General features: G+C 41.0%; 1 protein-coding gene and 1 long non-coding RNA gene across 5 annotated transcripts in view; one reads left to right on the top strand and one right to left on the bottom strand.

The window, feature by feature from the left end:
- The window catches only part of LOC132826716 (tyrosine-protein phosphatase non-receptor type 12-like), a 134,533-nt gene that overhangs the window by 115,607 nt on the left and 429 nt on the right, over nt 1-18,497 (bottom strand). The window lies entirely within an intron of this gene.
- Nucleotides 18,206-18,497, top strand: part of LOC132826717 (uncharacterized) — a 44,880-nt gene continuing 44,588 nt past the window's right edge. For both annotated transcript variants that reach the window (XR_009645906.1, XR_009645907.1), the window contains exon 1: nt 18,206-18,450. This is a non-coding gene — a long non-coding RNA (uncharacterized LOC132826717). The remainder of the gene's footprint in view (nt 18,451-18,497) is intronic.

The raw sequence follows: 18,497 nt of genomic DNA, 5'->3' as shown, positions 1-18,497 counted from the left end.
GGAGTGATTGCCACTAAGTCATATGATTTTCACAATGCAGAGAAAGTCATCTACCCATGAGAAACTATTTAATCTGCAGTTTCCCTCACACTACATCGAAAAGGTGCATTCTTTACACCTCCCCCCCCCCCCCCCCGCCCCCTTACTATGGTGTTAACTGAATTTAATACTTTGATTTTTTTAAAACAAAAGGCAAGGAAATCCTTCTCATTACTAATATTTGTATTTGTGTATTTACATTGTAGAAACTGAAATATTTTTCCAACATGGAAGTCAAACTTGGAAGCAACACAAATAAGCTGTCTTGAACAAAAAGCTTTCCAAAGATATTTTCACAGCATTAAAAATGGGTGCCAAGCCAACTCAGATAATACTACATCACAACTAAAAGCTTGTTTTAAAAAAAAATTCAAACTAGGCTCTCCAAAAGAGGGAAGGGGAAAAGAAAAAAAACTAAATAGGTAGAATTCCAAAGTGATGGTCATGTCTGTCAATGTTAGGACAAAAAAAGTAAATGGTGAATACACATTGTTAGAGTTAGTGAAAGAGTTTGGCAGACAGGTATAATGTGCTACAAATTTGTAAATAAAGAGCCATGGTCTATGACAAATTTGATGAAGAGTTAGCAATTCTGCAAGATGGGCAAATGTGACTTGGTGCAGGATCCCATTCATAAAGAGGAGCTGAGTGACAGAGCAGCTGGCAAAAGGAGCGATAGAACATTCAAATTAATGTGGGGAACCAGAACTGTGACAATAAGTCTGGTTCAGATGGAAAACTTTATTGGTGAATGGAGAAAGTGAAATCCATGTCAGATTACTGAGTTTGTGGTGGAAAGCAAAGATGACAGATTTGCCCTCTTCAATGTTAAGGTAATGTGCTCACTCTAGATTAACATGGACATTTTAAACATCTAAACTGAAATCAATGCCTCTGTCCTCCAGGCATCCCCAAGAGACAGCTGTGGGGGGCACAATGCATCCCATCACCATTGTTCCAAATTCAGGATGTACAACTAGAAACTCCTGCAAGGAGATACTCTTGCAAACAGAAACTTCTCATTTGTGAATCTATTACATGCCAGTTCTCTTGTGCACTTGCTATGTTTGAAGGAACACAAGTAGCTTCCTGAAGCCAATTGGTAGAAACAGTTGAAGTGTCAAGTCTGCTCGTCTGGGCCTGTCAGACAGGTGCAACAAAGGAAGAGGCTCTCAGTCAGGAAGTACTTTGGAGTGGGAACAGAGAATCTTTCTTGTACAGATGCCGTGAACAAAGTAGTCCAGCGAGAGAGAGACATGCCAAAACTGTATCAAATGTTTGTTAGGCCACAATTCTGAAAACCACCTTACAAGGCAAATGTGACAGCACTGGAGAGGGTGCAAAGGAGATTTAAGTTGTTGTCTGAGCTGGACAGTTTTTGCTATGAAGACAGATTGGATAGACTAGGTTTACTTTCTTTGGGGCAAAAAAAACTAATGGGAGAAGTGATTGAGATGTACAAAACTGAGGGGCACAGATTAAGTAGATAGGAAGAGACTTTTTCTCTGCATGTAAGGGTCAATGACCAGGGGGCATAAATTTAAGATAAGGGGCAGGAGGTTGAGAAGAAATGTTAGGAAAAGAATTTTCACCCAGAGAGTGGTGGAAATCTGGAACTCACTGCAAGGTTGATGGAGACATTTAAGTAGTTTTTAGCTGTACACTTGAAATGCCACTCTTAGAAGGCTATGCTGTTGGCCCCTATGAAACTATGACAGCATCACAGTGGGTTTGGCTGGGGACACAAATGGACAGAGAACAAGCTTCAAAATTGCTTCTTCACGGAATTTCACGTTTACAGTTGTGCCAAACCTTATATTTCTGAAATTTGCTCCACCCTAAGAGAGTGAAAAACGGAAGTGTGATTCCATACAAAACAAAATTGGAAAATCCTGTTCCGGTCTATTTAATTTGCAGTGATATTCCAGATGTACCTTTGCAAAACAAGTTACTGCACATCTATTTGGTTCCACGCTCATTAGGCACCACCTTACATGACTGACAAATATTACCATTAAGCGGAGGTGGTACGCAGTCTATGTACAAGGCAATTTATAAGTCAAACCAGCTTGAAGAGGTTGGTTTTCTTGAGCCTGAGGTTACTTTGAAGACAAGACTGTCAAGCAGAACATAAGTTTCACAGCAACTTTATGCATCAAGTAACAGAGCATACAGCCCAGGAAAGTCCCAGGTTCAATCCAACACTTAAGGGGTCTTGATGCCTACTCTTGAATCACGAAGCCTGGGCTCAAATCCCATCTGCTCAAGGTGTGGAATAAAATCTCTGAACAGGTTGATTAGAAAAATAGGTTAATTTAAAAAAAAATGCTAAGCTCATTAGAAAACACTTCAATCCAGAAATTTCAATGAGCTCATTTTAGCATGATTTGTTCAATTAAATGTGTTACAGCCCATGTGGAGAACAATGCTTTTATAAGAAAATTTGAACTTCCAGATAACACCAGAAATGATCACATATCAAAATCTCATATTAAGGCATTCAATGAAACAGACTAAATGTATTATTAAATCAGCATGATCTTGACAGACCAACCATATCTCAAATTTAACAGAATACTCCTGTCATTCTCAGCAAAAGCAAAAAAAACTATTATTATATACTGCATCATCTTTGAACATGCAATTCTCACAGAATCTGTCCAAATTGATTCTTTTCCTCCAAAGCCTGACTTCAAATCCCTTCCTTTCCCAACATGGAAATTTAACACAAGAAATGATTTTGAAAGTGCAAAATTTCCCAAAACCTTCTTTCTCTCGCCAAAGCTTTGTAAACCTTCCACCCTTAAGCTCTTAAATTTTGTCTTTCCAATTTAACAAGTTTCCACCCCCATTGCAGTACAACATACAGTACAGGCTCTGAGCTGGCACATTTTAAGCAACCTATCAGGATCAAGGGTGAGTTCCTTCTATCTGTTTCAAACCAGTTCCAAGTTGGTCGTTAGATCCAATGGGTGATCAGAGCTCAAAATGTGTTGTTAAAAAAGCGCAGCAGGTCAGGCAGCATCCAGGGAACGGTAGATTCGACGATTCGGGCATAAGCCCTTCTTCAGGAATCTCGGGCTTATGCCCGAAACGTTGAATCTCCTGTTCCCTGGATGCTGCCTGACCTGCTGCGTTTTTTCAGCAACACATTTTCAGCTCTGATCTCCAGCATCTGCAGACGTCACTTTCTCCCCAATGGGTGATCAACAAACTCTGCCACACGCAAGCAAACCACACTTAGAGGATTGGTTTAATGGATTGTTTGTGGGTTTGTGCACACTCTTACATGCCTCAGTTTTGCCTCTGCACATTTCAAAAAGTCTCATGTGTCTGGTGTCTTCCTAAATAAGCCACATCTTCCACAAGACAGCAGATAAACGACTTCAAGGGTACTTCAGTGACATCCCACTTCACCATCCTCCTCGACGTCTTCTGCTGGCACAATGTTTAAGCGTCTCTCGCCCGTAGGTATTCAAAGTTTGTGAGAAGATTTGTAGCTCGGGTGCTCGTTGTTGTGGTTCTGTTTGCCAAGCTGGGAATTTGTGTTGCAGATGTTTCAACCCCTGTCTAGGTGACATCCTCAGTGCTTGGGAGCCTCCTGTGAAGCGCTTCTGTGATCTTTCCTTCAGAATTTGTAGTGGTTTGAATCTGCCGCTTCCGGTCGTCAGTTCCAGCTGTCCGCTGCAGTGGTCGGTATATTGGGTCCAGGTCAATGTGCTTATTGATTGAATCTGTGCATGAGTGCCATGCCTCTAGGAATTCCCTGGCTGTTCTCTGTTTGGCTTGTCCTATAATAGTAGTGCTGTCCCAGTTGAATTCATGTTGCTTGTCATCTACGTGTTGTCACACGCAGATGACAAGCAACATGAATTCGACTGGGACAGCACTACTATTATAGGACAAGCCAAACAGAGGTGTTGTCCCAGTCGAATTTGCGTTGCTTGTCATCTGCGTGTGACAACACGTAGATGACAAGCAACATGAATTCAACTAGGGCAACACTACTATTATAGGACAAGCCAACCAGAGAACAGCCAGGGAATTCCTAGAGGCATGGCACTCATCCACAGATTCAATCAATAAGCACATCGACCCGGACCCAATATACCGACCACTGCAGCGGACAGCTGGAACTGACGACCGGAAGCGGCAGATTCAAACCACTACAAATGCTGGAGGAAAGATCACAGAAGCGCTTCACAGGAGGCTCCCAAGCACTGAAGATGTCACCTAGACAAGGGATGAAACGTCTGCAATACAAATTCCCAGCTCGGCCAACAGAACCACAACAAAGTTTAAGCGCAGAGCAACTGCATCTGGAGCCTCATGTCAGGCATATGAATGACACATCCTATCAAACAGATATGGTTTGAGTAATTAGTGCTTCAACATTCAGCAAGTTGGCTTGTGAAAGCCCACTGTTATTGAACCACCTTTCCTGCCACCAGTTCTGGAGGATCTTGACATTGCATTGCTTATTATACATCTCCACTGTTTTGAGGTAGCTGCTGTAGGTTATCCTGAAGCATAAAGAAGCACCAAAGGTCACTGCAGCTCAGGAAATGATTATTTTATTCTCACAACCGAGATCCTGCTACTCAAATTCTCTGTTCTTAAGTTGGCTGAAGGCTGAGGTAGCACTTACAAACAAACAATGAAAACATTTTGTCATTTATGTCCTGTTCATCAAGAGGAGGACTCCCACAATACAGAAAGTGGTTCACATTTGACCATGGATCTTAATTTGTCCAATTTTGTGTCGTGGGAACTGACTGGAAAAGGTGGTGAGTTTTCTGGTGTTCAATGAAAAGCCCAATTTTTTCACAGGCTTTGAAGTCAACAGTGGCCTGCAGCTCAGTTTCTGAGCTTCCATATTCACAAGCATTTTCAGCACAACAAAGCTCTGATTGAGGTTGGAAGGGGCTTTGGTATGAAGGTAGCATACGTTGAACAGTTTCCAACCTGTTCTGTGATTATCTCACACTTCTGCACAATTTTCTGGAGGCAAAGGACAGTGAGGAAAACAGAGAACCACAGTTTTCACTGACAGCATAAACATCTTGCCCTTCTTTCCATTAAGCAATCACACCTCTCTTTAATTTCTAACAATCAAACCGATGCAGGCTTTCTGCCAGGCAGAAGTCAGAAAAGTCTCACGAGCTTCCTTTATTCTACCATAAATGGAAGGCAATCCCAAAACAGCATTAATCTCAATTATAACAAATATGCCACAACTCATGATTTGAAAGGATGGGAAAATCATAAACCATAAATCCCATTTCAGATGAAAAATCTAGAACCCACTCAGAAGTGCAGTTCTGTATACATATAGAAAAGGCCAAGCCTCTAGCTGTGACCAAGTGATTATTTGGATTGGCATGAGATCCTTTAAGTTTCCCTGTTTAGTTGAATCCTGCCCCTCCTTACATTCTATCTACACTGTTGCTCAGGTGGTAGCACATTTGCCTCCATGTCAGAAAATTGGTCCAGTATTCTAATCCCAATGTAGTACTTCAGTGTTTAGGGTCCTTTGAGGGCTAGCTCAAGTCAGAGAGATGTACAACACAGAAACAGACCTTTCAATTCAACATGGAATAGACGAAGGGAGGATTTGGGGGGGGGGTTCTGAGTTTAGTGGTAGTGCCTCCAACTGTGTGCCAAAACATCCTGACTTAATTCCAACTTGCCTCAGTTGTGCATCATAACATGTCTGAATAATTTTGTTGTTAGGTTATGATAGGCCCGATGATCAAATAGCTTCATGACATTGTCAAGGGTGAAACAAATGACCATTTGACCAAGATACCAAAGAGCAACTAACACTTAAAACATAACTGCACCAGAGACAATTCCTTGAGTGTGGCAAAAAAATTAGCAAAGAACAAAAAAGAGCACATGACAGAAAATGCATTACATGTATTATTGTTCAAACATCTATTATGCTGCAGTTGGATGTAAATTCATCTCTGCAATTCTCCACAAGCTCAAATATTAACCTCAAGTATCATGTTCAAGAAAGGTGGCAAAATTGATGCCTGGTCATTTTGACTCACCAAAGGACAGCTGAGAGGAATGAAAAAAAATGTACGATAGGCTGGTTGAGGAGGAAAATTACAGGTTACTTATGATCTCTGAACATCATTCTAACAGTTTGGGCGAAGGTTCATGGTCGAGATGAATCATAGTACAACATAAAAAATATCAATACAAGGTATATATTTTATCATGCATTTACATGTCTTGTATGTTACAAGATATCAATTGTTATTTTCCTTTACTAAATATTAATCTGGTCAGATTGTACTATTCTCTCTTCAGTCAAATTTAGGGAATCAAGCTCTGCTCTCGACTTCAGCTGTTGAGTCATCCATTATTAAAGTTTTTTATTTTTCTCATTTTTGGTCCGAACTGAACCTTTGGACTGCTTTTTGAAGAACAGGAAAGCACAAAGAAACTAGTTATTCATGGGACCTGGCCTAGGAAGTTAATTGAAATTTGATAATTAGTAATGGAATACTGTTATTTCAGCTCCAAACGATACAATATGCTTCAAGTATGGCAAATAATTTGTAGTGAAAGGGGCCATCACAGAGGGGCAGAGCTGACCCACCTAACAAAAAAAAACAAAATTTGAACTGTGTTTCTTCGGACAAAAAGGCAGTGCTTACAAAAACTGCTGGAATGAGTTTTGGCTGCTGTTAGTTTTCCTCCGATTACCAACTTATTGAAAGTTCAGAGAATAGAATTCTAGTAATAAGAAATGGGAGTATTGATTTGAGCCTTCTGGAAGCTATGTGCATTGACTGGCGTCTTCAGAAATCAAGTGAAATATAATCCCTTGCACCTATGATATGACATATTATCGAGAAAGCTCAAGTGAGCTGGCCAGTTCCATCTCTTAACTTCATCTATGAAAGAGTAGGGCCTACATTCAAAGATTGGGTTTAAATCAGGAACCACTGGGGCAATTTTGAGGGCCACTGAACATTTTAATTTTGCCATGTTGCAAATACAAGGATCAGAAGGCTAATTTGATTTGGTTTGCTGTCCCCTTCTAACACAGTACATAACCAAGACCAACATTTCCATGTAGTCAAAGGTGCCATCTTCAGAATGAGATGTTAAACAAAGATTCAACAGCACATTTTTGTGGATGTAAAAACAAAAATAATGAAACTACACAATGAGGAGCTGCAGATTTCAATAATCTTCCATTAAGTTATATTTTTAAAAAGCAGATAGTCTTAGTGTCACAAAGAACCATTCATTTGCTTGTCAAATAAACTGTGGCTCGTAGATCAATTGCAGTCAATCACACATTTATACTTTGGATGCCTCAAGAATATGATAAAGTCCATTTGTTTTAAAAAAAACATATTTTCCACCAAACACAATCAAGGTGGCTATAAACAGTTCCAGGCAGTCAGCAGTCAAGGGATTAGTTCAGCCAGTTTGCCTGCTCATTGTCATGCCTGGGTGTCTTTGACAGGGAGAACGTGGTGTCCACTGGCATGCTTGAAGCCTGTGGCTTGTGTGAACCACAGAGACTGGAGCACATTGTCAATTGCCATAATGACATCTTAATTTGATTTTGTTCACTTCAATCGCATTATCGATTTTTATTTCAGTGCCCCTTTAACGGGCTGTCAGCATTTAAGTTTATTCAAGTTTGTTTCAATTTGGTTTGATTTGATTAACTGACAAAAAGAGTTACAAACAACAGGAAATCTGTGTCCACATTCAAGCAGAAGAAAGCATCCTTTTGATCCAGCAAAGAAACACATACTGACGTCTTTGGAAGCATACATTGCTTCCTGTCTACAAGATAGATGGTGCAACAAAATAAAAACTGAAGAAAATAAGCAGAATTCCAGAAATATAGGCAAAGTCCAAAAATCATATGATAGTAAAGAGCAAAAGAGACAAAATATAAAAACCAAACTACAGACAAAGAATGGGTAGCATGGTGGCTCAAGGACCCAGGTTCGATTCTCGCCTGCGGCAACTGGCTAAATGGAGCTTGCACGTTCTCCTCGTGTCAGCGTGGGTTTCCTCCAGGTGCTCCAGTTTCCCCCCACAATCCAAAGATGTGCAGGTCAGGTGAATTGGCATGCTAAAGTGCACGGTGTTAGGTGCATTAGTCAGGGAGAAACGGGTCTGGGTAGCTTACTCTTCGGAGGGTCGGTGTGAACTTCTTGGGCCGAAGAGCCTGTTTCCATACTGTGGGGAATCTAGTCTAATCTAAAAAATTGTTGAGTGAAGGAAAGAATTTTTAAATTTATCGGAACACTAGATGGAGGTTGAATAGATGGTGATGGGAGCTGGTAAAATTACAGCATTTGGATGGTTATATGAATAGGAAGGGTTTACAGGGATAGGGGCCAAGTGCTGGCAAATGGGACTAGATTAGGTTGGGATAGCTGGTTGGCATGGACAAGTTGGGCAGAAGAGTCTGTTTCCGTGCTGTACTTCTCTATGACTAGCAACCAGCTCTCACCAGGGTATGCATTACATAGTAAAGGCATAACAATTTCAGGCGCAGGACCCCCCTTCCCCCATCAAATAAGCTGCCTGATATAATTCAAAAATTCTTATGGTTTTCATAAACCATTAGTTTGTAAATCTTCATTTAGGAGACCTCAATATATTACATCATTGATCTTCCCTTGTGCATACTTATTCTGAAAGGGTTACTTTAAATTTCTGTCTTGTACTTTTATCTCGCTTTCTCTGATTGAACAAGCCACTCAATCAGTCAGAGAAAATTTAAAAGAAATGCACAGTTCCTATTGTATGGGAAATTAAAAGATCTTCTACTCACCAAAATTTTGTATCCAAAATGTCAGTGTTGAAAGCATTTCTAATTTCATGTACAGGTTGTTCTGCTATAACACAAGTTGTATTCATCTGCAACCTCATGCTATAGCAAATTGTACTGTGGAAAACTGCTATAGAAAATCATGCTGTAAAGGTCACTAACAGAAAATCACTTTTCTACACATTTAGTAGAAAAGTTCGCATGATACAAACAACGCCCTCTCTTCATCAATCGCATTATACCCAATTTGCACTACGAAACACATATTACAGCAGAATGACCCGCGTATCTTCTATCTCTGATGCTGAGTCAGTATAATCTGCCACATAAAGTCTCTGTCCAGCAGTAGGACAGAGAATTCAGTGTAAAAGGGCTACCACTTCCCTCCATATTCTGCAACTAGTTACTTTGATTATGAGAATCCTGCATAAAGGTGTTTTAGATAAATTTATTCCCCCCCCCCCACCCCGAACTAACTTAAAGCTTGAGGAGAAACCCCAAGACATAGATTCACATAAAAAAGGTTGAAAAATAGGCTAAGAGGCTTGCAGAAGATATAGAAATTTGCAGAGAAAAGAATCAGTAGAAGCACAAAGGATAGACAAGTATAAGACAATAAGACCATAAGACATGGGAGTGGAAGTAAGGCCATTCGGTCCATCGAGTCCACTCCACCATTCAACTCCACTTTCCAGCGTTCTCCCCATAGCCCTTAATTCCTCGAGACAACAAGAATCTATCAATCTCTGCCTTGAAGACATTTAGCGTCCCGGCCTCCACTGCACTCTGTGCCAATGAATTCCACAGGCCCACCACTCTCTGGCTGAAGAAATGTCTCCACATTTCTGTTCTGAATTGACCCCCTCTAATTCTAAGGCTGTGTCCACGGGTCCTAGTCTCCTCGCCTAATGGAAACAATTTCCCAGCGTCCACTCTTTCCAAGCCATGTATTATCTTGTACGTCTCTATTAAGTCTCCTCTTAATCTTCTAAACTCCAAGGAGTACAATCCCAGGATCCTCAGCTGTTCCTCATATGTTAGGCCTACCATTCCAGGGATCATCCGTGTGAATCTCCGCTGGACACGTTCCAGTGCCAGTATGTCCTTCCTGAGGTGTGGGGACCAAAACTGGACACAGTACTCCAAATGGGGCCTAACCAGAGCTTTATAAAGTCTCAGTAGCGCATCGCTGCTTTTGTATTCCAACCCTCTTGAGATAAGTGGCAACATTGCATTCGCTTTCTTAAATCACGGACTCAAACTGCATGTTTACCTTTAGAGAATCCTTGACTAGCACTCCCAGATCCCTTTGTACTTTGGCTTTACGAATTTTCTCACCGTTTAGAAAGTAGTCTATGCTTTTATTCTTTTTGCCAAAGTGCAAGACCTCGCATTTGCTCACATTGAATTCCATCAGCCATTTCCTGGACCACTCTCCCAAACTGTCTAGATCCTTCTGTAGCCTCCCCACTTCCTCAGTACTACCTGCCTGTCCACCTAACTTCGTATCATCTGCAAACTTCGCTAGAATGCCCCCAGTCTCTTCATCCAAATCATTAATATATAATGCGAACAGCTGTGGCCCCAACACTGAACCCTGCGGGACACCGCTCTTCACCAGCTACCATTTCGAAAAAGAACCTTTTATCCCAACTCTCTGCCTTCTGTCAAACAGCCAATCCTCAATCCATACCAGTAGCTCACCTCGAACACCATGGGTCCTCACCTTGCTCAGCAGCCTCCTGTGTGGCACCTTATCAAAGGCCTTTTGAAAGTCTAGATAGACCACATCCACTGGGTTTCCCTGGTCTAACCTACTTGTCACCTCTTCAAAGAATTCCAACAGGTTTGTGAGGCATGACCTCCCCTTACTAAATCCATGTTGACTTGTTCTAATCAGATTCTGTTCTTCTAAGAATTTAGAAACCTCATCCTTAATGATGGATTCTAGAATTTTACCAACAACCGAGGTTAGGCTAATTGGCCTATAATTTTCCATGTTTTGTCTTGATCCTTTCTTGAACAAGGGGGTTACAACAGCGATCCTCCAATCATCCGGGACCTTTCCTGACTCCAGTGACTCTTGAAAGATCTCAACCAATGCCTCCGCTATTTCCTCAGCCACCTCTCTCAGAACTCTAGGGTGCATCCCATTGGGACCAGGAGATTTATCAATTTTAAGACTTTTTAACTTTTCTAGCACTCTCTCTTTTGTAATGGCAACCATACTCAACTCAGCCCCCTGACTCCCTTTAATTGTTGGGATATTACTCATGTCTTCCACTGTGAAAACTGACGCAAAGTACTTGTTAAGTTCTCCTGCTATTTCCATATCTCCCTAGGCTTCCAGCATCAGTTTGAAGTGGCCCAATGTCTACTTTTGCCTGTTGTTTGTTTCTTTTGTATTAAAAGAAACTTTTACTATCATTTCTAATATTACTGGCTAGCCTACCTTCATTTTTGATCCTCTCCTTTCTTATTACTCTCTGTTATCCTCTGTTTGTTTTTGTAGCCTTCCCAATCTTCTGATTTCCCACTGTTCTTGGCCACTTTATAGGATCTTTCTTTTTCTTTAATACATTTCTTGACTTCCTTTGTCAGCCATGGCTGTCTAATCCCTCCCCAGATAATCTTTCTTTTCTTGGGGATGAACCTCTGTACAGTGTCCTCAATTATACCCACAAACTCCTGCCATTTTTGCTCTGTCTTCCCCGCTAGCCTCTGCTTCCAGTCTATTTTTGTCAGTTCCTCTCTCATGCCCTCATAATTAACTGTAACACCATTACATCTGATTTTGCCTTCTCTCTTTCAAACTCCAGACTGAACTCTACCATATTATGATCGCTACGACCTAAGGGTTCCCTTACTTTAAGATCTTTTATAGAGTCTGGTTCATTGCAAAGCACTAGGTCCAGAATAGCCTGCTCCCTTGTGGGCTCCATGACAAGCTGTTCCAAAAAGCCATCCTGTAAGCATTCCAAGAATTCCCTTTCTTTGGATCCACTAGCAACATTATTTACCCAGTCCACCTGCATATTGAAGTCTCCCATGATCAATGTGACCTTGCCTTTCTGACATGCCTTCTCTATTTCCCGGTACATGTTGCGTCCCTGGTCCTGACCACTGTTAGGAGGTCTGTACACAACTCCAATTATGGTTTTTTTGCCTTTGTGGTTCCTCAATTCCACCCACACAGACTCCACATCATCCGATGCTATGTCATTCAGTGCCATAGATTTAATTTTGTTCTTAACTAACATGGCAACCCCACCCCCTCTGCCCACCTCCCTGTCTTTTCGATAAGTTGAAAATCCTTGGGAGGTTTAACTGCCAGTCCTGACCACCCTGTAACCAAGTCTCTGTGATGCCTACCACATCATAATCATTCACTATGATCTGTGCCATTAGTTCATCTGCTTTGTTATGAATGTTATGAGCATTCAGGTAAAGTGCCTTAATGCTAACTTTCTTATCATTAGAGATATTGGAAGTCATATTGGAAGTATGTAATATAATTGAATTGACTGAAATAAAAAAAGTTACTATCTATATTACTGTGCCATTTGTGCATATAAACGTGAAAGGCAACCTGGAATTTAACTAAAAATTAAAATAAGTTGTATTTAAATAAGTAAATCTGTTAAGCACTTCCTTCTAAGTTGTACGGCACAAAACATTAATACTTAGCATTATCCCATATTGTATTTTATATCTAAAGATTCACAACATCATCAAAGCCATAAACAGTAATGATACAGTGTACAGTTTTTACACAATAAAAACCATCATTAATTAACTATACACTCCGTATACTCTAGACAAATTTAGGGCTTTAATTAGTGTAGAAATTTTAACCATATCTCTTTTTTTTAAAATTGAGATTAAAATAATCTCTGCCATCATGCCAGTTTAATATGATTCCACATTGTTTCACTGAATCTAAATGACAGCATGACATTGTGAGAAATAAAAAAAATTAAGAATTGCCATCTCATTAACGAATGGCAATGCAATAGGTTTTCTAAGATAATGCAAGGCATTGCTGCAAGGCATTTATTTCTGCGTCAGTATGATGAAAGTCTAATCTTCGACATCCAATTGGAAATGGAGTGGAGAATCTCTTGGGATATATATACTTTCCATAACCACCACCATGGAAAAACATCAGTTTGATTTCTCAATATTAGTTCAGAGCAAATCTCTATTTTATTTATTGGTATTAAGAGGAGACAAAGCCGGTTTTAGGTTTTTTTTCTTATTCAAGTCTGAAAACAGTAAAATTAATTATTCAAGCAGTCCAAGTATTTTGTTAAATTTAAAATCTTATTCTATGATATTATTCAGTTCATTTCACTATTTTCTTTTCCATGTCTTCCAACTTTAAAAATCACAACACCAGGTTATAGTTCAACAAGGTTTATTTGGAAGTACTGTACTTGCTTTCAGAGCACTGCTCCTTCATCAGGTAGCTAGTCCACTTGATTGTTTATGGCAATATCGCAACATCTGGCTGGATCCTATTCTCCATTCAAAATTATCCTAGAATGCTAAGTTAACTTTAATACATGTTCTCCGCCATGAAATGTTATTCTTAAGTCCCTGTCCCAGCCTTCTCCAATTCAAAGAAAAAAGGCAAGGAACGCATGGGCATCTGCCACAAAGGTTTAAAACTTACATTATGGTGCTCTCCACATTCCTCCTTTTTACTTACCCAGCTAACACCTTCCCCCACCATTGAGTATTAAACTCTTCTTTAGCTCTCCGCAATTTATCTTTATAACTTCACTGTGTTCAGCTAGCTCATCAGACACACCTCCCGCTCACAGGAAAGGGCTGACCATTCATGTTCGTTAACTGTTTTCACTCCACAGGTACTCCTCCACTCCCCTTCAAAAACAATCATAATATTTCTTAATAAAACAAGTCCTCAATCCACCCATCCTTGAAAACTATCACCACATTTCCAACTTTCTTCTCCTGGCAAAGTCTTGAAACATGCTTTCACCTCCAAGCTCCACTGCCATCATTTTGGGGATTCAGTGTTTGAATCCGTCCAATCAAATTTACATCTCATCATAGTACTGCAAAAGGCTCCTAATGTTACAACTAACAGCGAACACAACTGTAGTAATGAAACATCCTCTTGAACCAAATCAATGAGTGTTTCACCTTCAACACCACCCTATGCCATCGTGCAGCTGAATGGGTTTCACTTACATCCATTCGTAACTATTCAGGCATAGCCGAAGCATTACCAGCAATGACTTTCTTTCCTTTCCTGCACCATTATTGATGGGGGTTCAAAGAATTGACCCTTCACCCTTCCGAATTCTCATCCACATCCTGCCCCTTGGCAACATAATCCAAAACTACAGTATAACAATCGTCAAAGTACAAATTAAGAACCACTTGGATAAATATCAACTAAAATAGAAAACCCAAAGCTAATGGGATGAAAGAAACCTGCATAGAAAATTTATGAAGGGATTGAAAACAGCTGTGGATTTCAGTTTTTCAAGACTTGGGAGAGACAGAGTGTTGTTCCTCAGGTTTCAGTACTAAGACCATTGCTTTTTAAAATATACATTAACAGCTTAGACTTGGACAAAGCATAATTTTAAAATTTGTAAACATCATGAAATACAAAATAGTAAATAGGGAGGGAGCTAGTAATAAACAAATATTATTCGTTAAGAATTAGTCAGACTTCGAGAATGGGCTGACAGGTTGCCAGCTGAAATTTGATGCATGCATGTGAGGTACTATATTTTGTTACAAACAAAGGAAAAACAACACAAACTTAGGAGGTGCAAGAACTTGATGTGCTCGTGCACAAACCTTCAAAGACAGCAGGACAGATTATCAAAGCAGTCAATAAAGCATATGGAATTCTGGACTTATAAATATCAAAAATCAACAAGAACACTAAACTAACATGAAAAATACTGCCAGCTGGAAGTAATGTGCACTAATTCTGGGCACCACACTTCAGGAGGGTCCTGAAGGCTTTGTAGAGGATCCAGTAAAGATTTATTAGAATGACTCAGAATAAGGCACGATGGTTAGATGAATAGACTAACGAAGTTGATGCTGAAGGATAAGGAAAGATTTGATAGAGACATTCATAATCATGAAGGGCTTATTTGGAACAAAATAAAGAGAAACAGTTTCCAATGACATACAGATCAACGTAACAAGATATAGATTTAACAAGACTGTCAGAAGGAAAAGACTGAGAAATAACATTTTTATACATCAAGAGCTTAATATTTAGATGGTATGACCAAGGGTCACTGGACTCAGAATATTAACTCTGCTTTTCTCTCCACAGGTGCTGCCTGACATGGCGAGTTTATCCAGCACTGTTTTTCTCTTAGGATTTAGGATGTACTGACTAGTGAGATGATGGAAATACTTTAACTAATCATTTCCAGAAGGAAATCAGATGTAACTTGGGGGTTAAAAAAATTCAGTGCATGATGCAAATGCTATTCGCTAACTACTAAATCCAACCATCTCCCTTCCAATCTTAAAATAAAGACAGTTCGCAACCTTGTCATATTTGACGAACTTTCAAACATGTATTCATAACATTCCAGCTCTGCAAACTTCTACCTTTAGTGATGCCCGATTCCATACTCTGCAGCTCACCCCCTGTTTTGATACCAATGTCCTTGCTTAGTTTACTCTTGATTATTCCAATGCTTATCTGGCTTGTCTTCCATCTTAAATTTAAGCTCATGCAAAACTTTACTGTCTGCAACTTAACTTGCACAGATTCCACTCAAATATCACCTCCTTTCATGCTCTCCTTTATTGTTTCCTGGTTCAAACTAGCTCAATTTTATAACATTCACCCTCATTTTCAAAGCCTTCCATAGCCTCATTCTTTCCTGTCTAGAATTTGGAGTCATAACGATGTCCTACTAGTCTCTGCCAACCAGATATCCCAAGTAAATCTCGTCCCATTTGCCAACATTTGGTCAACGGCCCTCAAAAACCTTGCTATTCATATACTCATCCAGATGTCTTTTAAATGTTGTAATTGTACCAGCCTCCACCAATTCTCCTGGCTGCTCGTTCCATACTTACCCCAGCCCTAAAACATTCCTAAATGTCACTGTTTCTCCATTCTGACCTCATGTGTATCCCTCATTTTAACTGCAACATCTGCAAACTTTAAAATCTACATTATTGACCAAGCTTTTAGTTTTCTGTCCTAAATAATCTTTCCTGTGAAATTTCTTCTGCAAAATACCAAGAGGCACATTACTGTGATTAAAGTGTTATATTAAGATGTGTAACAGTGGAGATGATTAATAGATGCAGATGTCAATGGACTGAACAGCCATCTTCTATTTTGTTGGCTATGTAGAACAGTTGATCTTCAGTAATTACACCAGCACCACTCCCCACCTCTTTCTCCACTACATTGATGAATGCATTGGCGCAATCTCACGCTCCCGCGAGGAGGTTGAGCAATTCATCAACTTCACCAACACATTCCACCCTGACCTTAAATTTACCTGGACCATCTCTGACACCTCCCTCCCCTTCCTAGACCTCTCCATCTCCATTAATGATGACTGATTTGACCCTGACATTTTTTACAAATCCATTGACTCCCACAGCTACCTGGATTACACCTCTTCCCACCCTAGCTCTTGCAAAAATGCCACCCCGTATTCCCAATTCCTCTGCCTCGGCCGTATCTGCTCCCAGGAGGACCAATTCCACCACAGAACACACCAGTTGGCCTCCTATTTTAGAGACCGCAATTTCCTTTCCCATGTGGTTAAAGATGCCCTCCAACGAATTTCGTCCACGTCCCGCACCTCCGCCCTCAGACCTCACCCCTCCAACCGTAACAAGGACAGAACGCCCCTGGTGCTCACCTTCCACCCTACAAACTTTCACATAAACCAAATCATCCACCGACATTTCCACCAGCTCCAAAAAGACCCCACCACCAGGGATATAGTTCCCTCCCCACCCCTTTTCGCCTTCCGCAAAGACTGTTCCCTCCGTGACTACCTGGTCAGGTCTACACCCCCCTACAACCCACCCTCCCATCCTGGCACCTTCCTCTGCCACCGCAGGAATTGCAAAACCTGCGCCCACACCTCCTCCCTCACCTCCATCCAAGGAACTAAAGGAGCCTTCCACATCCATCAAAGCTTTACCTGCACATCCACCAATATCATTTATTGTATCCATTGCTCCCGATGCAGTCTCTTCTACATTGGGGAGACTGGACACCTCCTAGCAGCGCGCTTTAGGGCACATCTCTGGGACACCCGCACCAATCAACCACACCGCCCTGTGGCCCAACATTTCAACTCCCCCTCCCACTCAGCTGAGGACATGGAGGTCCTGGGCCTCCTTCACCGCCGCTCCCTCACCACCAGATGCCTGGAGGAAAAACGCCTCATCTTCCACCTAGAAACACTTCAACCGCAGGGCATCAATGTGGACTTCAACTGTTTCCTCATTTCCCCTTCCCCCACCTCACCCTAGTTCCAAACTTCCTGCTCAGCACTGTCCCCATGACTTGTCCTACTTGTCTTTTCCACCTATCCACTCCACCTTCCTCCATGACTTATCACCTTCATCCCCACTCACCTTTTGTACTCTATGCTACTTTCTCCCCACCCCCACCTTCATCTAGCTTATCTCTCCACCCTTAAGGCTCTCTGCCTTTATTCCTGATGATGGGCTTTTGCCCGAAACATCGATTTTACTGCTTCTCAGATGCTGCCTGAACTGCTATGCTCTTCCAGCATCACTAATCCAGAATCTGGTTTCCAGCATCTGCAGTCATTGTTTTTACCTAGCCATCTTCTATTGTTCTTTGATGGCAACCTTTAATCAAAATTTAACTCCAACGTTGAGAGTCTGAATAGATAAGGCATGAGCCTCTTTCCAATACTTCCATCTATGTGGTAATAATTCAGCCTAGTCATTGAGTACCAGAAGTCTCATTCTTCAAGAAAAAATGATTATAGTCCTGTTCAATATTGCCATCATGCAATCGCTAATGTCCAGAAACTCTTTAATGCAGTAAATGCAGCTAAATCGTACTCTTCTCCCCCGATACGTCTTCTGGACACTTGTGAATTAGGACACTGATTTTCTTTTCTGGTACCCAAGCTACTCCTGCGGCTGTTGGCATTGCTCAAAATCGGGACCAAAATGTTCCGAATATTTTACTAAAACAAAAAAAATGAAAACAGCCCAACCAACAACCAAGATCCAGTCATTACACACTTACTTGAAGCGAACACAACGCCCCGTGCCTTGCGCAACATCCGCAAACTCCCCACATTTCTGAGTCACAGCTGATAAATTCATTACATTTTTTTGTTGTACAAGCCTGGAGTTTCACTCAAGACGGAGCCTGTAACAGACAGGGCTTTGCAATCGTCCAAACTACAGCCTCAAACGGTACCTCCGACTACACAGAGGAGTTCGGAACACCAAACCAATGCAGCTTTCTGCTTATTATTGTCTGAAAGTCAACGCGAAACCATGAGGGAGCGGCTTAGGCCGCACAGCCTGGAACTGGCAGTGATGGTCCTCACTCCTCCCCGGTGGGTGTTGGTTGAGAGCTGGGACCAAGGGCAAAGGGTTGTTGCTA

Source organism: Hemiscyllium ocellatum, chromosome 23 (assembly GCF_020745735.1).
Source record: "Hemiscyllium ocellatum isolate sHemOce1 chromosome 23, sHemOce1.pat.X.cur, whole genome shotgun sequence".
Lineage (NCBI taxonomy): Eukaryota > Metazoa > Chordata > Chondrichthyes > Orectolobiformes > Hemiscylliidae > Hemiscyllium > Hemiscyllium ocellatum.
The sequence above is the reverse complement of the archived record's forward strand: the minus strand, read 5'-3'. Positions and strand labels throughout refer to the sequence as shown.